Source organism: Apus apus, chromosome 11, assembly GCF_020740795.1.
Source record: "Apus apus isolate bApuApu2 chromosome 11, bApuApu2.pri.cur, whole genome shotgun sequence".
Lineage (NCBI taxonomy): Eukaryota > Metazoa > Chordata > Aves > Apodiformes > Apodidae > Apus > Apus apus.
Window position 1 is genome coordinate 14,589,715 of NC_067292.1, and position 23,360 is coordinate 14,613,074.

Here is a 23,360-nt window from a genome sequence, read left to right on the forward strand (position 1 = left end):
AAATATTTACACACACAACAAGCTACCTGTCCACTTAAATCACAGGCACTTGTGCACCTGAACTTGTTCTGAGCTTGATAGATGATTTATCTCTGTTTCATTTTCTTTGTTTCACACAAAGACACTGTCCCCCATCAAACTAAGCAATTAAGTAGGTGTTTCAGCAAGTGTTAATTCCACTGAGACCAACCCAATCCACATTATCCAAAGTTAGGGATATTACACATCAGTCTCCTGAAGCAGTTCCACAACTAGTAAGTTTAACAGCATTAGTTTTGTGTGTCCAATGCTGTGAGTTGAAACATTGAGATTGAAATTTTAAGATGAAGTTTCACAGATCAAAATATTAGGATAATTCTATTAGCTGTAATACTAGACTGTGCATCCACACAGGCATTACATACAATGTCACATTCAACCAGGCCATTATGAAATATCTTATGGTATTTACAATGTCTTGTTTTCCTACTTGATTTGTACAAAAACCTCAATCAAAAATCGTCAGCCCTTTATTTTCCACACGGTACTTTTCCATTTCTAATTGCTCCCAATTCTTAACAGAAACACTTTCCATTCAGCTATCAAATATAACATTGTATACATAACATTTTCTAAGAGACAGCTTCTGCAACTGCCTTTATACCTTTAGGCTTTGGGACTTGGTTTATTAGAACCTAAACCTTTTCCAATGCTTTCTCTTTTTACGTGAACTGTAAATAACCAAGCAGTATGAAAAATGCTGAACACCTCCTTCAAAATTCTAACTGAGGTTGTCTATGGTTATATCACCCACTGCAGAATCTTCATGTTGATCCTTTACCTGCATATACAGAATGTACAGGAATGTAACCTGCATGTGTCTGCGTATTTCTGTGTTGGTTTGCTGGAACACGGAAATTTGGGTTGGGTGCAGCTAACACGTTAAAGTTGAACAAAATATTTTATTTGGGGCTTTTAGATTTTTAGTTGAATATTCAATTACACATTTGCTGTTAAACATAATTCTACCAAAAGTGGCCCTGTCTTTATTCTTATTGGCAAATCTTTAATTCTTTCAGTTCTATAGTCTTGCTGATTCAGGCTTCCCAACTCTTATATCATCACTGCGGAATCCTTGCTGCAAAGGTTACCTCCAGCCAGTCCTCATTTTCTGACTGGGCCATGCACCTTGATCCTCGAGTTAAGACCTCTAGCTCTGACTTCATATTAAACTCAACTCCTAAGCTACCAAGCCTTCCTAATTACTCCACTGTTTTCTCTTGTTCCCTAAAGGTTCCATCTCTAGCGCATTCTACTACTGAACAAGTTCTGCTTCATCAGCCTTTTTTCTATATGCTATGATCATGACTATGATCAGAAGCTCTTTTCACCCTGACAGCCTTAAGTAAATAACTTCTCCAGGCTTGTCATTCCTCAGAACCTAGAAACCTGGCATTGCTGTCACCAACCCAGCATTTCCTGAATGCAGCTCAGTGCTTATCACCTAAAACTCTAAGTGCTAATTGCTTAGTAATGAAAATTTGAATTGCTGGGAGATTAAACCTTACACTGCTAAGTGGCTGGCAGAGTTCCAGTCTGTAACAAACAAAAATCACTAATACAGCATTCATAAATGCCCTTTGTAGTAAACTATTCTATACCAAATTGTTTTAAAGCCTAGATGCAAGATGGTTGTTTTAAGTATTTCCAGGATTGAGAAAAAATATGTGACTGAATTAGCAATGGTTAATTTGGGATTAAATAAAATCTCAGTGTTCATCTGAGTGTCTAAATTATAAATTAACATTCCTACTCCTCCTTTATTTTGCCTGCCTGTGTTCTCAGGTAAATTGCTCCTTCTTGAAAATGTGTACTTCAAGAGAAAGACTCAGTTTCATCCTGCTCTGGTCTTTAGGATGGAGACTCTTGTTGAGTTCTCACATTGATAGGTTTACTATTGATTGTCAAAGCTACTGTGTAAACTGAGGAACTTTTCTAACCTTCTAAAACAGTATTCTGATCTTGATTTTCACAACTTCAGAGGAAATACTGTCAGATATCCAGCAGCTAATTCCCTGTAGATTATATTCTGCTCTTTTACTGCAGGTGCTAATGGAGCTGAGTAGAGATGTTTAATGCAATGTTACTTGTGAGATGCAAAAGGGCTTACACTGGATAATGAAAAGGAGAAACAGGCAAACTGAATTCCTAACATACCCTTAACTAGGTAACTAGGAAATGGATTGGACTGAATTCTTCACTCCCTTTCTAGATATTTCAGAAGAGACATCATGAAAACATGTAAGACAAAGCATCAGGCCTGTATTTCTTAGTATCTTTTCATTTTATTTAGTCCCGTTCAGAATTCCAACCCATTTAAGATCTCTCTCATGTCACAACAGTTCTGCAGAGGACTTGGACAGTGTTCCCAACCCCAGAAAAAGCATAGCATCTCTTGTTTTTACCTTCAGAGCCGCAAAATGAGAAGTTTCTGGCACGGTGATGTTCTGTCAGTTTTTAATGCAAACTCTGGAAGTTCACGGACACAACGCTGCACAATCTGAAGAAGATAAATCACAGTTACTTCAAGGCAGCTGACAGCAGTTTAAGCAGCTGCAATCATCAACCACCAAGGGAGTTTCTTCTTTTATCTTACTAAATGCAAAAGTATACCAGGAACTGGTAATATCACTGGACTATCAGGAGTCCTGCTTTTACATAAATATCAGCAAGTGGTAAGTAAATTCTGTTGACGAAATGTAATAAAACAAAGACGGTTTCAAATATGACCATTCCCTGATGCATTCTGTAGCCCCGTCTTACTCACTTATTGCATGCTGCTGAGATTATAAGGTTTGCTTTTATCTGTCAGAAATCAATATTTCAAACATCGGATAAAAGAGGAAATTGAACTGGGAATAGGCTGAAGTGCTGTAAAAACTACAAAGCACAATTATCAAAAAGCACTTAAAGTACTTAATAGGACACACATATAAAAATGCTCAAATTAATGTCAGGGAACTATAATGAGAACTTTTTCTATGCTTTTTGATCCAAATGCAATGTAATTCGAGTGCAGCCTGGTCAGTCAATACAGTTTTCAATTTATATGAAACCCTAAGGATTTCTAGCAATCCATTTGCTAGAACTGAACCATTACATATGATTGGTTAATATTTCAATTTATTGAAAATACATTATTTTGTGTAAAGTGTTTAAGTTGTTGAGGTTTAACCATTATAAACAGTTATGATAAAAATAGATCTTTGGGTAAACACAGACCTTATAGTCAAGCTTTTAATAAACACTAGTATAACTAGAAAATTGGATTTTAAGGGGAATAGACATAGTAAGGAAAAAACGCAGATACAGGATGGTAAGATGAGAGGCACACATTATACTGATAAGGGACCTCTTTGTATAATGTTGGAAACCATGGTTATTTTATGCAAAAAAAGTTCACTAATAACTTTGTTACTTTCCCCTTAGATTTACGTATTACCATCTTTTATGTTGTTGAGCTGGAGGCTTTTACAAAACAATGCTAGATCAGAAATGACTGCAAATGAGTGTGTACGTGTCTGTAGGCACATACTAGCCTCTACAGAAAACAGACTGTGTGGCCTTAGATAATTTGCTATGAAATATTAAAAGCTTCAAAAGAAAGAGTTATCACTATGATTTGAGCAACCAAGGCCCACATTAACTAAGTGGCTGTATCAAACTGTTATCACTCTCTTTTCTAAGCTATGGCCCACATTTTTAATAAGGAACAACAAGGGATTCTTGGGAAATCTTCCTTTGTGGAAAGGTATTCTTAACGCTTTTACTTTATTTTTATACTTTAACCACAACACTTTTTTACATATGAGGAAACATTAGCTCAATCATAATTAAAATGTGCTTCTTATTGGAACTACATGAAACTCCCCCAATTTTGGACCAGCTGTGGTTTCCATTTCCGCTAACAGACAGTTTCACTAGCCAAACATTTTCCCACCATGTCTCCTCATTACAGTTTTGGGCCTAATCCAGTACAACTTCTTGATTAATATACCTACTTCCTCTGTCATCTGTGCTAAGTTCAAACCTTGTTGCTTCTTCCATTTTCAAGATGCAGAATGGGTTTTCTGTCCTTACAATCCTGATTTTGGTCATAATTCACTGCTTTAAATTCATCCTATGTTTTACAAGTCTTCCCTTTTCTTGCTTACCTCCTCATTAGTCTCCTTACACCCTCCTTTATATCCACTTCATTCAGCAAATAATGCCACCCCAGCATGACATACTATTCTCCTTGCTTTCTATATGCCATTTCTGGTTTTCCCCTGCTTATTTGTTATGCCCTGACCTTCCAAAGTCAGTCTGAGAGGTTGCTACCATTTCATATTTCACAGATTTTCTGAACATTTGTTTTTACTTCAATGCTTGCGAGAAATTACATGAGCTACAAGGATTAAGTGGGGATGTAAATGTAAAAAGAAGTAGCATTTCACACAGAATATTATTTGTATCTTTTGTTTCACAGCATTTTAAACACATAACTGAAGAACAAGTGTGCACACGTCATGGAAAAAAGAGTATCTTTGAATACACAAAAAGGAAACGGAATAAAAACCCAGAAATGTATGCATGAGTATATGACTGGAAATACAACATATGGTTTGCTATCTGCCAGTATGGCCTTCATATTTTCAGAGTTACACATTATATAAATCATTCAACTGCTGGTTACTCATGAAGCTGGATAAAGCCAAAACAACGTGGGCCAGACCTTAGGATACAAACTTCAAAATTTCCCAGGCAACATGTTTCAGTGTTTTATTATCTTACTATTATAAAAGTTGGGTGGTTTTTAATGGTTTTTTTAAGTCTAATCTGAATCTTTGCTACTATAACTTAAGTTCTACTTCTTGGCCTATTTCATGTGACGGAGAACGGGTTATAGTGTTCTCTTTTGCCACAAATTTGACTATATAAACACACTAATTGTGCTCTTTCTGCTCTTCCTCATACATCATGTTTTCCCCAAAAGCATTCCCAGATCTGGAATAGCAGTTTGAGAGGGCCAGGACACAAGTGTCCTAGGGCCACACTGACCTGAGCGCGCCGAGCCCCTCAGCAGCTCCGGGCTGTGCCTGTGGCGAGCAGAGGATGGGTCAGCTGACCCGCCGGGACCAATCCCAGCGCTCCTGCCAGGGTGCTCGGTGCCAAATGGCTCCTCAGAGCCCGGCTCTGGCCTCCCTTGGCTGCAGTGCTTCCTGGGCTGGGGCCTCTTTGCTTCTCGTTGTTCCCTCTGCTGCTCACGGATCCTGTTTTCTTGCCAAAGAACAACACTGTTCACCGAGGCAGGTTGCCTTCTCTTGCCTCCACAAGTAGGACAAGCTTGGCTGCTCCAAAGCTGTTGTGGACTGGCACTGGGACCCTGGAATTGGGCACCCCATCTGCTGCCAAGTCCAGTTTGGAACTTCTCTGGGCAGGAAATAATTACCAGCTAAGAAGTGTGGGTTCCATATTTGTATATACTTGTGATTCACCATCATCACTATTATTACTACTTCATTAAACCGATTCTAGCTTGATTTTTTTTCCAACCTTAAAGTCTCTCTCCCTTATTCCCCTTTTCATCTTCCCTTGGAAGAGTAGTGGGGGGATAATAGAATCTGTCACCTGGTTATTGGCTAAAACCATGACAGCATTCCAGACAAGAAGAACGGCTTAGGGCATTCACACTAAGGGAAGATTCCTGTCACTGTCCAAAGTCTGCCACTTCCAAGAAATCAAACCTTCATTCTGTCAAATGGATATAAAGCTGCTGGTGCTTCAGGTTGCACAGTTTGAGGCCTTTTTACATCATACAACTGCTTTCTGGCACACAGGTTGTGTGTGATCAGGCTCTGATCTAGACAGTTAATGACTTTATGCAATTCCTCAGGTAAAAGAATTGTCAAGAACTTCTTTAAAGTTAAGCTGCACAAGACATAGCCAAAACCTGTTTTCTAATAATTCTAGTCTTGTGTATATTAAGCAAAATGTAAGTGTAACATAATTTAATTAAGGCAACTGGGAAAGAAAGCCCCTAAAACCTGAGTTTTCACCTGTAAAAACAATCTTGACAAGACTAAAAAAAAACAGATCGCTTCAGCTGGATACCATATTCACTTGAATACTGCCTTGATTTTTCAGATTTCTTGAATCAACACACAGAGCATACAACCTTTTCCAGATAGTATATATTTCCAAATAACACAGTGATAAAGAAGTATTTTGTATTAAAAAACAGTATGAGTGGAAAACATAGTATGATCTGGTAAGATAACTGTAGTTATGGCAGTCGTAATTGCATAATGCAATCCACAGAAGCTGCTTCTATTGCACCTTATTGTATTTTCCCTTAAATTATTAAATTTAGAGGCTTAACCTCAAAAGCAAATGCACTTGTCTTTACATGCACTTGAATTGTTACTGCTATTTAAAACTAATCAATGTTTTCTTTAGTAACATAACAGCTTATTTGCAAAGCGCCTCTTTTAGAAAAATTTACATGGTATTCAGGGAGGAAACATGTTTCACATTCTGAGAAAAACTCCCAATAAAGGGGGCTTTATTCTTATCTCAAAGAACTTACTTCAAGAGCTTAAAATTTTGTGCACAGAGGGAGTTGCTACTAGATTATACTGGCAGGTTCATATGTAATACAAGGGAAAACTGTGCGTTATACTCTATCCTTATAACTCTATAGAAGACCAGGAAATTAATTTGAAAGGGCTTGACATACAATATATATGCTTTCATGAATGTTAATGGGGAAACAAATGGTTAAAATCTTATTATTAACCAGCATTTAAGTACACACTTCTTGGAAATGTGGTACCACTCCTGACTTCAATGTTCAACTGCATAAACTCACAGGACACCTAGGTCTGATTGAGTGGCGGAAAGCTCCAGCTACTCCAGTAAATACATGCACTTGGAGTGCAGGCTCACACAGACAGGTATGTTCACATCACTTCACTTTCCTCTAGAAATATAAGGAAGGTTTCTAAATTAGCCTCTATAGACTCCTTCACAAGGAGTTGAGAGAAACAAAGAGCAGTACGAGCACCCCTTACGTCTCAAGTTGTGCAGTTATTCACCAAACAGAAGTCTTAAAGAAGGAAAAACCAACTTCGCACAAAACTCAGAAACTAGCTTTTTTCATCTCCAAATGTAAATATCTACTGGTGTAATAAGCAGCTCAACACCAGTTAAAGCTACGCCTGTAGTTAAATACATGCAAACCCATTGATTCCACTAGGGTAGCAAATCTATCACTAGAATGGAAGTTTTAAAAACAGCTTAATAGGGGTTATAATAATTGAACATTTGTAAATAGAAAAACTATTACAGTGCCTATGACCAGAACTGAGAATTTGATACAGTTTGTCCCAGCATCTTGTTTAGCTTCACAGTGTACCTCTGTTGTAGCTCTGCAAAATCTTTGGTTCATTCTATTTGGAACACAGCCTTTTCCAGAATCACAGTCTGTCTCACATGACACCTGCTTACATTTCCATAGTCTCCACCCTCACCCTAATCTATGCATTGTTCTCAGTTACCTGGAGTGGTAGCAGACGATTTGGTTTCCAGTACTGGCCTGCGGCTGCTCCTTAAACCTTTATAGATTTGCAAATATGTGCTAAAATCACACAAGCAGCCTTAACTAGAATATCTGCAGTGTCAGTTGGGTAAATGCATGCATGGATATGTATTATGAGCAGTCACAGAAGTTAAAGGCCTCATGGGTAGACAACTGCCTGATTAATATAGAGCAAGCAGAGGAGTGGGATTCTGTATTCCCTTCCCCCTGTACATACAGTATATTTTAAAAAATCTGACTCTGTTACAAACATAATAAGCAAAATCAGCAAACTTAAAAAGGAAGCATGCAGACTTTGAATGAGAAGGACAAGAAGTTTTTCACCTGACTAGACACTTCACTATTGCTTAACTATGAAAAGTGGAGCTTCAAAAATACGTGTCTCAAGATGAGCCTAGAAACAAGACACAGACATAAAAAAATTAATCAAAACCACCAAAAGTTCCAAAATAAAAAAAGCTGTGTTGATGAATACAGTGTGTCAAGCACTAAGAAAAGAATAAAGAGAATTATATTTCAAAGAATTGGACAGAATGACTGTCCATGAAGGAATGTAAAATGTAAAGGATTTTGGACTGTGCCAAAACCAGGACTTTTTTTTCTTATCAACTTGTTATCATGAGATCCCAGCCAACAAATTTATGTACAAGCTTTCAGTATTATTCATTGTCTGTTGTGTGCAGTATATATATATATATATATATATATATATATATATATATATGCAGCTTGTGACTAAAAAAATCTGTCAGAGTCCATAATATAACTCATTATTATATGATGGAAAAGATAATTCTTTTTGCAAAGTTAAGCGTATGTAAAAGTTGCAATGTAGGGCAAAGTTTAACAGGGGCCAGAAGAAATAACAGACACATCATCTATTTGCTTATCTAGAAATTGCAGAGACATTGTCACAGCAGTTATCCCACAAATCTGAGGCAAAGCCTCATGCAATTAGAATTTACATAATTTTTGCTGAGCTTAATTTCTTCTCTAATAAAAGGAGAATGCTTTTATATTTCAGTGATAGGCTGTTTCTGTGAACATTATTTTTATTTGGTTCACCTCTATGTTTTTAGAGAAATATGCAGAGAATGGCCATGGGAAAGCTGATCCATTTCAGCAAATTCAATGAACTCCATTGAATTCCATAAAGTTATTCTGGATTTTCTGCCTTCTAACTGGGATCAGATTTTGGTTCACATTCTTCTACAGCATCAAAATCTGCTAAGAGCTGCCACGTTACATATTATATTATTTCCCACACAAGTTTTTCAGTACACTTACGTCCACAAATTGGGAATCAATTTTTTAAAAATCTAGAATGTATAGTCAATATTTTTCATTTGCAATACTGAAAAGAACTTAACAGAGGGCAGAAGACTATTTTTGTATTTTATCAGCTTATTGTATCTAAGTGCTGTTGGTATGTAGCATCTATTGCATATTGCATGTACTCTTACATTAGAGAAATTGGTTCATTCCCTGATTTCCTCTTATTAACCAAGATTATCTTCCCAGCTGGTCTTTAATTAAATATTTCATTAGGGATCATTAGGGCATTTACATATAAACTCTTCATAGTTCTTATTGTTAATCATGAGTACTTCATTCACAAGCAGCTATAAATCTGAATTTTGCCTTCCAGTTTACTACAAAGCCTTTTATATTAGACAATGAAAAAAAAACCCAAACAACAACAAAAAAAACCTCCCTTCATTTCCAAAAGAGTATTTTCTGATTATATTAATTTAAAATAATCAAGAATTTACTTAGGGAAGTTAAATAAGTTGACTGAAACATGAATCCCAGGATTTTTTCGTTCCTCTCCATTCTGGCTAAAATAAAGGCAGCTCAAAATTACAGATTATTCCCTCTCTTTAAACAAGATAGAAGGTGGGTAGATGCAGTAGTAGTAGTAGTAATGGATTATGCAGATTTTTCTCTCCTGGGTCACTGTTATGAATCTTTTCCAAGACAGCAGTGACAAAATGTCAGTGTCATTTTATGGCTTTTAGCATGGAATCCTGACCCTGTGAGGTCAATGGCAAAACATTGGTGGTACCAGGATTTTCACCTTTTGAGTCTCTAGTGTGCAAAAAGAATGAAAGTCTGACTCAGCATCCATTGATTTCAATGGGAATTATACTAAATTCAGGGTCCAGATTTTTATGTCCTTAGCTGCTGCTTTGCTCATGCTTTGAGCACAAAAGCCAGATCCTTCAGATGATTCAAACACTTCAAGCTGTACAGTTAAACTATAAACTGTTATCCTTAAAGAGAAATGTTATGATGAGCAAGATAATACAGTAATGCTAAACATACACAGTATCAAAACAACATCCACATTCTGTCTGTGTGTCCTGCCATCACTCCTGTGGCCCACCCCAAGGCCCACCAACCACACTTCTAACCCACACCCCACTTCCAACTGCCTCTCTCCTCTTGGAGGTTCTGAGAGAAGATCTAATTTCTAAAAGGCTTCTCTGCTACAGCTATGCAGGGACCACTACCCATGTGTTTTCCTCTCTGGATAGAAAAAGAATTCTCAGAAGGCTGAGACTGGGGAGCAGTCCTACAGTCAGGTGTGAAATGGTGTTGCTCACCCAGAGTGCACATCCTATGCGGTCCAACCTAGACTTCCTTTCAGTGCATGGGGAGAGCTGAGTGTCTCAGAGGTGATTCACAGTAGCTGCCTAATGACGTAGCCAGTATCAGCAAAGCTCCAAACATTGCTGCCCAAAGCACATCCGTGAGGAAACACTGTGGAAAGAAACAAGCCTTTAAATCAAGTTCTTTTCAGCAACAAAAACTTAATCCATATGGAAGCCATAGTATGAGATATTTTCAAGAGCAGGGACCAATGCCTTTTCCATAACTGAGTTTTAAAACTGTGACTGGAGAATTTGTTGGCAAGTATTCTGCCAAACATTATGCAAAGCTATCTTTTTATCTAGTGACCATACTAGACAGAGGAAATTTGAGACTGTCTTTTTTCCTCTCCCTCATCAGATGACATGCATCTCCTTGCCTTGCTATCTGGATTTCTCTGCTCCACTAGGCTAGGCACTGGATAAGGGCTGCTTTCACCACATTTATTTACTACTTTTCTTGCTTCCTTCTCTGAAAGCAAAACCCTTGACCCAGATGAGAGGAGGTTCACAATCTCTTGGACTACCATGCTCGTAGCCCCCAAGAACTTAGCATAGATTGTGGCTTCTGCTCTGCATTCTGTCTAGTCCGACTTGCAGGACCCTAACTCTCAAGTCCTGCAATTTTGCAGGCTTGAAAAGGTTTGATTCTGAAAAGGAAATAAGAATATAATCCAAATGAGCTGTCAGATTTTGTGTGTTTGTCCAAAATGGAAACAAATTCCTGATGTTAAATGATTTATTCTTGCCCTCCAAAAATATAAAGATCATATTTGCTGTAACATGTGCTTTCTAGAGATATTTCCCTTGTATAAATGCACAGGTCAGGTGTGTGTTCCTAGAAGTATTTAGCTATGCTGAAAACCACCCAGGAATTAAACTGGATGAAAGCATACTGAATAAGTTGCTGGAGGTTTAATTACTTTTCCTTTTTTTCTCTTTAGTGGGAGTTCTGAATTCTGGAGGAGTAAAACTCCAGTCTCTACTGTATTGAAATGATATTTTTTTAGCACTCCAATCATTGTCTCTACTTGACTAAGACATTACTGTGCTAAAGCAGGTGCATTTACTTTTCAAGTATTATTTTACTAATCAATTGAAAAATTACCTCCATGAATGACAGAAGTGCAGACCTTTGGAGTATTTCATTAAAAGGAGCAAACATTAATTACAAATCCAGACCAACCTTTGCAGACATAAATTATGGGATGGATCTATTTTCTCCATGCTTAATTGCAACCAGTGACTAGCTCTTTAAATTATTATCTCTAAGGCATGAATGAAATTAGAATGGATTTGATGATATTCTCAAGGCTTATTTGTATCTAAGTAACTTGGTCATGTACTATCTGGTGATAAAAGGAAAATTAGGTGAACCACCTTCGAAGCTCTAAACAGTGGCTAGCTTACCATGAAAAAGCTGGGAATTGCAAAATGGCATTTGAGCCTTAAAGTATTTGCAGACAGGAAAGTCTAGTTGCAGGTTTTAATAATGGGATAGTTAATATTGTCCTAGTCTTCTTATTCTAATCTCTATTCTGAAAAATGTGTTTGTAACTTTCTAAAGTATTCACATTTCAGGCAGAATTATCCAGGCAGCGTCTTTCCTGAAAGGTACAATTTAATTTCAAGAAATATAACTACTTTTTGAGTGAAGGAAAATGCCCTTCCCACAGAATTAAGAAGGTTGAAGATTTTTATTTTAGACTAGCTACAGTGCTGACACATTTGTGAGGAAACTGAAATCTGACAGGAAAACAGATGAGTAAAGTGCCTTTGACTGGTCTATTGAAAACTGATTTTTAAGAAGCCATACTTGTTGTTACAAAGCAGAATTTCAAGGACATTCAACAATGGCCAAATTTTCAAGCAATCTTCTCTCCTGACTAACACATGCTTTTACATTTTATTGTCTACTTGCCTTTTTGTCTTTTTAAAATATCAAGAATCAGCAATTTTTTGTTTGTGTTAGCATAGTACTAAAAACTCAACAGAAAAGTTAGGCTGTTTTTCCAAGACCTTTGTCAGTAGCTTAAGTCAGAAACACCAAAAACAAGTTTCTCAAATTTTAAATCAAGTTTTACTTAATCTCCTTCTTATGGCCTCTACTTTACCTGTAATAGTTTTATAACTTCACCTGTTTCCCAAGGGAGAAGTATTCAATAGTTATTATTTATGATGGAATTACTTAAATTATTATCATACAATAAAACTCACTTCCAATGTCTAAAAAATAAATAAATAAAATCTTTGTTCAACACATGACAGTGGGTCAGAACAAAATTAAAAACTATCTGATAAGGCTCAGCATGAAGCAAAACTAATCCTGACATTTCTGAGCACTGAAGATACAGAGAACTTCCAGTCCTTCTCTATTTAAAATAATTTTAAAATATATTTCTACAGGAAATAAATAGCATTGTATATATGTAGATAACAGAAGTTATGGTTTAATATGGTGGGTGAGAAACAGATGTAAAATGCAGGAATTATTTTTTAATACAATGATTAAAACAGAAATTTATTTTTCTTAAAATGTATTTAATTATTTAGGTTTTGCACTGGAAACAGAAAGCCATCTTCAATTAGAACTAAGGCTTTTATATAACACAGAGTGTGGACAAAGGAGTGTGAACAAAGACTCTCACTGGGTACTGCATGCCCTGTGTTTTTACTGTCCTTCTACCAAAGTAGTTAATAATTTCGCAGTGCATACTTACCAGAAAATTAAAATAGATAATGACTTGCTTGAGGTTCAATTTACTTGTGTCATGATACAATAAATACCAAGCTGAGTTCTCACAGTATTAATCATTAACCTAGGAGAGGGCATTAGTTTAAAATACATTCCTTCAACTTTGATATGTTTCATGAATACATTTATAGATACTTTAACAGCAATTTCAAATATGCTGAAGATAAAAAGAAGTTCCCCCAAAAGCCAATTTTTTCACCTTTTAACTTTTCAATATAAAGTTACCATACATCTCTGCTTCCAGAACAGCCTCTGAAAGCAGAACAACAGAAGTGCTGCAAAGCTGGATTCTGGGAGGAAGCCCAGCTCAGATTCAGAAAGCTTATTTGTGTGAGACAAGCTTATTTGTGCCATGCCAAATGCATGGCAGGTATGCCTATGAAAGGGAAAATTTTCTGATATGGTTACTGATTTTTTTCCAAATTTTCTACTGTAACAGACTTCACAGGCCCACAGCAAAACGTTTTTGGTACTGAGTTCAAGACTGCAACTAAATTAGATCACTTGGAAAAAAAAATATATATTCTGCTGGAAGGTTAGAGATTGGTTCAGAAAATTCAGAAATAATGGGTCCAGCACAAAGAAGACTTCATGGGCTTCATAACTGTAAGCATCTTGCTTAGGAGGGGGAAGAGTGAGAAATCCTATTTACTTGGATTTTGGAAGTATTTATGTTCCCTTTCTTCTCAATGATATTTCATCCTAATTTAAAAGTGAGGAGTTAAAGATTGATCTGGACCTTGGGAAAAGCAGTCAAGCAGAGGACCACTGGGGACAGAGTGAACTCTTTAACCATATTGCCTGAGAAAGGCAGTGCTTGGCAATCTATTCCTGGGAATGATGATATCATAGGTAACCTATTTGCTCTAGAATCTAAATCAGACCACCACATTTAAACGACTTGCATCTAAAATTAAGGTGAATATGTTGTGTGAATCTCCCCACTTACACAAGCCTGAGTGGAATGTATGATTTTTAACAGTCCTGGGCAAATTCATCAATCTTAACAGTGTATAATTCAAATAGTGTAGCATAACATAATCTGGTGACTTTATTTTTCCTCCCTAACACCAGCCAATACTAAGATCTCATCTAGACCTAGTCATTGAACAGCATGTCCTTTATTTTTCTTTAGAAAGAAAACCATCACTAACAGTTACCGGTTTTAACACCTTGCATCTTACATATCGTTTCTCATATAAGGAAGAAACACCTTAAGCACTGACTCTAACACCAAGGGAATTTATAAAATGTAGAAGGCTGCAGTAGAGAAGGTAGGAAATTGATTAAATGTGAGTTTTGAAAACAGAGATACTTTCTTTATCAAAGGTTATGAAAACCATATAAAAAGAGATAAAGTATGTACCTTTAACCACAGATACTTTTTTGTCCTCTGAATACAGAACTGCACAGCAGACTTTGCTTCAAGTTGTGGAGATTAAATGGAAACACTGTGAAATCACGATTGCCATCTGAATATTAACCTATTAAGGCCTGTTCTATAGTTTAAATGTAGGCAAATTTTTATTCAGATATTGCTACATACCAAAACAACATGCATTAATTGTAACTAAGAAGGAGAGTGAGCAGACTGCTCTAAGGTAAATCCCAAATCCCAAAGCCTGCAGTACAGCTTCTCTGACCCATGGATGTTACAAGCCTTCAGAATATGGGCTACAGCAGTTCATGGAGTAGACTATACCATACTACAGGGTGCAAGCCACAGAGACTTTATGTATGACTGTGAGGACATCCACATGGGACTAATAAGCAGTTCAAGTGCAGCTCCTACATCACAACTACAACAAAAGTCCATTTGACGAGAGGACCCAGCAACACTTCTTCCAGACTTGGGTGCAAATGCAGACTATCCCTAGAGTTCATAGGACAAGATCCAAGGGCACATAAATGCACCTGCAGCTTGGTTTTGGTGCATTCCAACAAGCCTATGTGCCTGGACACAGAGCACCACATGGAAACAGCCCCTGTGACCACTAACAGCATGAAGGTGAGGCAAGATGTGTTGTTTAACTCCAATTTTTGTCTGCAGAAAGATGGACCAGTATGGACCACCATAGCCAGCAGAGCTGGGTTGCACAGCCCCCAGTGTGACCAGTGCTGTGCAGGAACAGAGGTGCCCCTACAGGGCTGTCCCCATCCTCCCTGTGCTCACCAGGGAGGTGGTGTGCAGCCCATGGCTGCCAGTTGTGCTGGCACTTGAGCACACAACTTACAGGAAGGCTGGTCACCCTGATCACTGCTGGTCTAAGCAGACAGTCACAGACACACAAAACTGACAAGAGTGTGAATGAGTATCACTTCGGGGTGAAAACCTTCCTGTAAGTTATGTGCACAGTTCTCATTCTGTGCTTGTGTCCTCTCTTTTCTCCTCAGTCCTGCAAATTCTGAAGTAACAAGTAACAGTAGCATCAATACTAGCTCCACCCAAATGAGAAAACATATATGGAATAGGGACATGCATCTATTTGGTGACTTCGAAATAAGTTGACTCCTGTCTGTGTCACCAGTTCACCTTATCTTCCTCCAACCTGTTGTTCTTGTGTTTTTAGTTGAAATCTCACATAGGGGAGCAAATTATTATTATATCAGTTTGGATTATCCCAACCATTTAAATAATAATTCACCTGTATATTGTGAACAACCTTGTTGCACATTGTGTAATCACTGTGGATTGAACTCTTGAAGGATAAAGGCTCGGTATGGTTCAAATAATAGTTCTTGGTCTGTCTTTCTCTGACAGCCAGATATAAATAACAATTTATTTTGGCCAAAACAACCTATTCCAGGTGAATTTATGTCCTAAATGGGAGATCTGCCATAACAAACAAAATGGGGATGTAGCTATAAGATTCAGTAAATTCTAGCTAACAGTGTAATATCTTAAATAAAAAGTTTCAGTAGGCTTAAAGGTTCTTACTAAGCCACTCCATTAAATCTTTGTAATGATGTAACAAGTTAGAATTAATGTCTTCTAATTTATTAAAAAGTGGACAACAACTAGGATAAAAAAAATATTGAGAAATCAAATCTATCTTGGATTAGTTTCATGTAAACATAAAATCAACTTCTCAGAACTCACATGAAAATCACAATGTAGTTAATATTAAATACAATGATTATGCAACCTATTACTTTTACAGTTTGTGCTCTTGTGTCCTTGATTTTGGCTCTGTTTTGCTTATGATTAATGAATGACTTACCTTCAGTACTCTTATTTCATACCTCATTATGAATTTGAAAAGGTCAGTTTGTTACTTGAAAGCAGCAAAATGTGCATGTCAGTTGAACAGTGTTCCTAAATGCAAATGACATACTTTTATAAATAAATTGCCTGTTATGATATCTCATTTTAATAGTTTACATTTTCTAACTGCTTTTGTCATAATTTTGAGCAGTAGACATAATTTATTCCCATAGAATAACAGGTGAAATTCTGCATGTGCTTTATATGAACAAGAGCATCTGTGCACTGCCTATTCACACACAAATCCTGAAATGGGACCTGGTGACCCTAACTGTCTTCTATTTAAAATTGTCATAATCCTATGCTATGATTTCCCATGGCTTCTATTTTGTTATGCTTTTAATTATTTTACTAGGGTTTCAAGCTTTATGACGTTATGTCATTATACTGCCAGCATTCAGGTAGGGACAAAACCTAGGCCAGAAAAATTGATGGACGTTTTGTGTATATCAAACTGATAGTTTGTAAAGCAAAAACACTAACTTATTTATAGTAAAAACAAAGTTTCATACCAACAATTCACAGCACTACTTTTTAGTTGTTGTTGTTGTTATACCCTTTTTCTGTTTTGATAATTACTTTTAACTACAGAATTTGGTAGTTGCAAAATAGTTTCTTGAGCAGAAAAAAAATGGGCTTGGGTGATATCAGTGCTAAATCACATTTTGTGCAACACTCAAAGGCATCAACCAAAAAGTCCATTTTTTTCATTCAGTTTACTGGAGGCAAATGCTTATATCACTTGGGTATCACTGTCAGAAGATGTCAGTTATCAACTATAAGAAAACACCTTTGATAAACTGCTAGCTTGAGGAACTGATGATGGAACTAGAGAAGCTCGGGGTAACTCCATTCAAAATAGTCACTACCAAGGCTAGCAAGCTGCCCTGGGGAGCTTGGTAGTGGCACAGAAATCTCCTTTTTGACACAGGGCAACGAATACTATTCACAGGGATCAGCTCTGTGACTGTGCTAAAACAGGGTCTGTGCTGTCTACAGGCCTGAGAGGCTGTTAATGGACTGTGCTACACTCCAGATTGTATAAACATGCCCAGGCTAACTTTAAACTGGACAGTTTGGTGATTTCTGGCACTATAGCTGGAGCTGCACATACTTCAGCATGGGTAACCCAGCCCAACCAGAAGGCTGTGTAGTCTGCTCTTCTCTCATTACTTTGGTGACATCATCTACACGAACAAGTGGAGTTAAAAGTTCTGCAACAGAGACTTCACTGTGTAAAGGTATTACCTCTAAAGCCCTAGTGACAAGGCACCCAGTTCCTTCTGCAGAAGATAATCTGGTTTTATGCCTTTTTGGCTTCTGGCTCATAATGTGTAAAAGCAGCAGCACCTGCACCTACTATTTCTGCCCTGGCTTATTTGCAACTGGAGGTGAAGTTTATTCAGGTTAGATGCTGAGGCTACATCTGACTGAGAGTAGACCAGAGTCCATGGACTTTATAAACAAAAATGTAAAAGTCAACCCCAACCAACTGCATACTTCTTCACTCTGTACAATATGAATGGCTGTTTGTGGTGCCAAGTTCAATAGCTTAAATCTTGTGTCATCACTAAAAATAATATAACTGAGCATGGTTAGTAATTGCAGGCTGACCTTCAGCCTTGGTTTTGCTTAATATTGTAGCTGTATATTTTCCCCCAGTTTGTTCAGAACTCTTTGTACCATAAATTATTAATCTATAACTAAACATTTTCCTTGTTCATCTAGATGACGATATTTGGAACCAATGCAAATCTATTATCTTTTCTTTGAATTTTGTAAGCACATCTATTACAGGCCTTTATTCTTCCTGCAATTTCAATGAAAACTGTACAAGAAAAAAAAAAAAAAGTAATTGTTTATTTTGGATCATTGTTTTAAATCACATCCCACCCATGATGCACAGGTTTTCCTTATAATTAACAAAATCAAATACGCATCCTAACACCTTATTCCTGCCAAGCTCTATATTAGTTGTGTGAATAAAGAAGAGAACATTTTTACACCTGCCAAATGTAAGAATAATGAATGGTAAATTCGACATGAGTTAGGAAATTATGTGTGTGGGGGAAACAATCAGTGAAACCCACCTCCTCAAAATTTCCTGAAGCTATAGGAAAAACACAGTTTGTGACGGGCATGGCAGAAAACAGAGAAGCTACACAAAGCAAGTCTAAATATATTACTACAGTATTTGAGTATCATCTTTGGTATAAAATTATCAAAACCAAAACATAAAAACTACGGAAGAAGTGAAGTTATGTAATGATGGTTTACTTAGAAAGATTTAATCTTTAATAAGTGGCTTCCAATTTAAACATTGAGAGCATTTAGTCTCCTCACTAAACTAGACTGAGAGTCTACTTCTCAGGACAAATGCTTAGAGATAAACAGAACCAGCCTGAACCTTTAGACGTGTTATTTCTGCTACTTCAGGTGCAAATATTTCAAAATATATTTTTTAATTTATTATTATTATTACCAAGAAATCATTTCAGGAACTACTCAGTCTTATTTTTTACACAAAACAATCTGTATCAGTTAACAGGATGTTGACACTAGAATTTTTATAAAGGATTTTAAACCACAGTGTTTGGTAACATTGGAATAGCCCAGCATTTCTGCAGAGAATTTTGAGTTAAGCATTCTCCCACATGCCTGTGGAAAGAAAATAGAAGCAGGTAATTTGTGTTGTTTGCAAATCCCAAGAGAATGAAAACGAGTCTCCACAGACTATCAAAAGCACTACATGTTTTTGCTTTACTGTTAACATAACAAATGTGATTTTCCCAGAGCATTCTTAAAAATAAAATCTTTCCATCTTACATTTCCTTTGGAGAAAAAAATGTATATAAAGCTAGTGGGAAGGGATGATTGTTTTTTTCAAGTGATACAATCACACCCTAGCAATATGACACTGGATTATTTGGATATTTCTTCCAAACTGCACTTATTATGGTCCCACAGAACAGACAGCATAAATAAAGCAGCATTTTAAAAACATTAATCCACTTATCAGCATCTAGAAACACAAAAGTATTCTAACTCCCACCTAGCCTTTTCTTCCTTCATCTTTGCCATGGACAGTGACCCACGTGCAGATACCATGCCAGATGCCTCTGTCACTTACAGTCCCTGTTTGGAACCCGAGGAAAACGCACATCAACTCTTAATACAAACCTCTGAATATATGAGCATCCTTAGGGAAACGTGTAGCAATACCCACACTCCTCTATTTTTTCATTGTTACTGAACAGATTAGATCTTATGCCTGCTTCCTACATGAGCTGAGCACCACACAGAAGCTGACTTTCAGGAAATACATTTCTTTGTATTCCAGAAAACAAGAGTGTTTTCATATCCAGGTAGCTGACGTAGCTAGTTACACAAGAAATATTCAAATAGATTAATTTAATGGGGGAGGGGGAGAGGAGAACCATAGTTGGCAGAAGCCAGTATTCAGAAATCTTGAGGGAGTATGTACCTTTGGGTTGATGTTGTTTAGACAACCAGGCCTGCATGTCTCCCAGCTCTACCCTAAGATGACATTCACATGTTGCTAATGCTGAGTATAACAACATAAGTAATGCTTATCTTCAGGACAGTGTGACCCTTGCTATCTACTCTGTCCTGCACACATTTACATTGCAGAGTACTACTTATTGACACCTACCAGGCACCCATGACATCAGGCCAGCCCAAGCAAAACATGCATTATAAAGACTGAGGGTAAAAAGATATTTCATGTCATAAATACCCTAGCCGCAAACTGCAAGAAATCATAGAAAGCCAGATCTGCTAAAGTTCTACTGAGGCAAATCCACCAGTGGTGTGACTTCAGGCCCAATCTGAAATCTGAAGGTGTAAATTACATCTTTGGCATTCTCACCTAACAGACATCAGCAAAACTGTGGGTGCTTAAGCTACTATTCAGGTGACTAGATTAATTGCTTTTTGAAGACTGACCTACAATGACTGAGGAAGCAGAGTACATGAGGTGTTCATAGCAGAGGTTTTGGGGGAAGGCAAAGTACTTGAATGTTTAGCACATTTTAAAAGTAGGTCTGGAACACAGGAGGTGGATGTTGTGAGAGACAAACAACAAGGTGACTGGCAGCAAAGAACTCTGAGCTGGAACAAACGTGAAGGTAAAACAGAATCAAAATAGTAAACCATCTGCTTTCTAATGAAAACAGCTCTACTTGTCAGCAACATCCAGAAAAAATGATTTCTTAGTTGGAGTGTATAACCGAGGGAAGCAGCTTTTCTGCTATGTGAGGTAATACACTCAAATGATGTATGACTTAGATAATAGTGTGGGTTAATGATCTTCAGCTGGATCAGGGAGTAAAATAAAGTAATTTCATAATACAGAACATGATGGATTAAATCATGTTAATACTGGGTATATACATTAAAGAAAATGATCTTTCTGGCATACTAAATGGCAAAATAAAAAGCACTTTTAGTAAGTTATATGATTAATTAGTCTGCCCTTTTATTTATGTACCATGATAAAGTAAAATGTACTACTTCTGGTTACCTCCCAGGCAATCATTCTAAAAGTTATATTGAATACACCAGCCTCATTGTATCACACCAGTCCATCAGGAACTGCAAAGTAAGTCCCTGTCTTTGTTTTAAGTCAGGAGTTTTCGTGGTGTTTTTTTCTCTACCTTTCCTGCCTTCTTTGCTAGAGGTTACTGGGGTTTTGTTGTGTATGCTTTTTTAACTCACAGCTGATCATGATATGTTGCTATTTTGAAATGGTGTAAACATTGCTTTGTCTTGAGCACCATTAATTAGGAGCAATGCAAAACATTACAGTCAGAGAGAAGTTATAGCTCAGATGTAATTCAAGCAAATATTTAAATAAGAGAATGCAAATGCTCCAGAGTCCATCCAAATCCTGAGCTTTTTCATTTCCTGCGTTCATGACTTAGCTGTATATCTTGGAAATTTCCACCAGATTTCCAAAGGTTCAAATGCATCCAGAGTCTTTTAGAGAGGAGCTGGAAATGGATTTTCAAAGATTTCAAATTAAAGTAAAAATCTCAAATTTCAGAATTAATGGTACCTACAGAGAGAGTAATATTATTTTTGAGAACCATGTCTCTTCCAATCTCATTTTACATTCTTTTCAAAAATTACACTAATTACATAAGACACAAAAGTTTCCTCTAGCACTAAATTGACCTGGAAGGAAAAAAGCTATTGTTAGCACTGAATTTACTTCTTCCTTGATATCTTAGGAGCATGTAGAAACTGAGAAAATGAAGTTCACGAGAAGTTCATTTCAATGATCTTTTTTTTAAAAAAAAGACTTAGCAAGCTGAGGGGTTTTCTTCTATTCTATTAGGGATTCACACAGTTCCCACAGCAAGTGTGTTGAATTTCTGCATTAGATACTCCTGATGTTCAATTTCTGGATTCTCTCACACAGAATCCATCCACTGATACAGAGTCAGTCTTTGCTGACTAATCCTTTATTTGCAACATCACTAATGCTTTCTTCTGACTCTGAGGTTTTTGCCTTCTTCTCTGCAATGTGAAATCTGTCTTTACTGGGAATTAATTAAAAAATTGTAAATATAAATATATGCATTTTCAATATTCATTCCTTCTGTGTATATTCTGTGTATGTGCTAGCAGAGGAAATGATCTGTTATCAAGCTCTACAAAGGCACTTTCTATATCCTTGTATTTTAGTGTGTGTGAGTGCAGTAAGGGTGTTCTTTCCTCCTAGAGCGCTGTCCTATGTTTAATTCATCACCACCCAAGGTGTACTGTGCATTATTCAGGCCTCTCAAATTTCTGTTTAGTGTGGAAAAAGGCACATTAATTTTCCTCTTGTCAAAGGCATCTTGTTAATATCACCCTTCCCTATGATCAACACTCCTCAGAATTACTCTGTACACCTTTTCTAAATGTTCCTTCTTATTCTAAGGAAGATCATAAAAGTATTAACCAAAAAGACTTCTGTGTGCTACTCAGCAGTATCAGAGCTGTACTCTTCTTCAAGGGAGCAGATTTAGGATAAAAATTTACTTTATTTCACCAGTTTATTCACCAATAAAGCCTATAGCTGTTAATGTTTTTTTTATACATTTCTAAGCAGCTTTTCAGCCTAGAAATACTGGGTAGATACTGCCTAGAAATTTCAAATAGATACAGAAAACATTAATACAAAGAACCTGACCACCTATTTATAACTAATAAACTTTAAAATAGACTTTTTTAAGGCATGTGAATGATTAGTTGCTGGTGAGAGTGCTGTGAAAGTATAGAATATGGGTGAAATGTACTATAAAAAAACAGCATAAAAGCACAGCTTCTCCAAAGTGTTGGTGTAAAATAACATTCAGTTATTGCTATATTGTAGGATATAACACCATGTAGAAGTGTGACTTTACAATCAGTGTTTGCAAGTGCTTGTGATGTAGGTGAGGGGATTTAGCAAGCAGCATGTTTTAAACCTAAAATTACATTAATTTATTTGCTGCAATAAAATTAGGTAGATTAGTTAATGTTCAAACTGATGTTACACAAAAGAACAGCTTTTATATTAACAAAAAAAGGAAGGAAAAAAAAAAAAAGAGAAGTATTGGTGCTTTTGTACTCCATTACTGTTGCCAAGACTCGCCTAGAAATGCAAGATATGTATAAAGAGTAATTTTGTCTCATTAAATGACAACACTAGTGGTTCCTCTTCATCTCCTTAATTCATTTCTTATAGTTTTTCTTGTCACATCCACTTGTTTTATGGCTTACTAACTTGCAAGTTATGGTTGTAATTTATGGTCAAAATTGAGTGGTAGCAAATCACAGAATATTTTCATTGATTACCCTAAATTGTCTAATCTCCTGTATGTTTTTAGGACTTGATTGGGTGGTATTTACTGATTGCCTTCATCTAATTTAAAAATCAATCAATAGCAACAATGAGAGGTGGTGGATAAATCGAGTCTAATGCAGCATAACTGCAGCAAATATCCATCAAAGGCTCATTCTCAATCAAATTTGTGGGAACTTTTAATACATAAACCAAAATGTCTAAAAGCTTTACTTCTA

General features: G+C 36.7%; 1 long non-coding RNA gene across 1 annotated transcript in view; it reads right to left on the reverse strand.

Annotated features, from left to right (window-relative positions):
• Nucleotides 1-10,374, reverse strand: part of LOC127389432 (uncharacterized) — a 79,510-nt gene extending 69,136 nt beyond the window's left edge. The window contains exons 1-2 of the long non-coding RNA XR_007890633.1: nt 10,225-10,374; nt 2,445-2,539 (exon numbers count right to left, since the gene is read on the reverse strand). This is a non-coding gene — a long non-coding RNA (uncharacterized LOC127389432). The remainder of the gene's footprint in view (nt 1-2,444; nt 2,540-10,224) is intronic.
• Nucleotides 10,375-23,360: the final 12,986 nt, after the last annotated feature.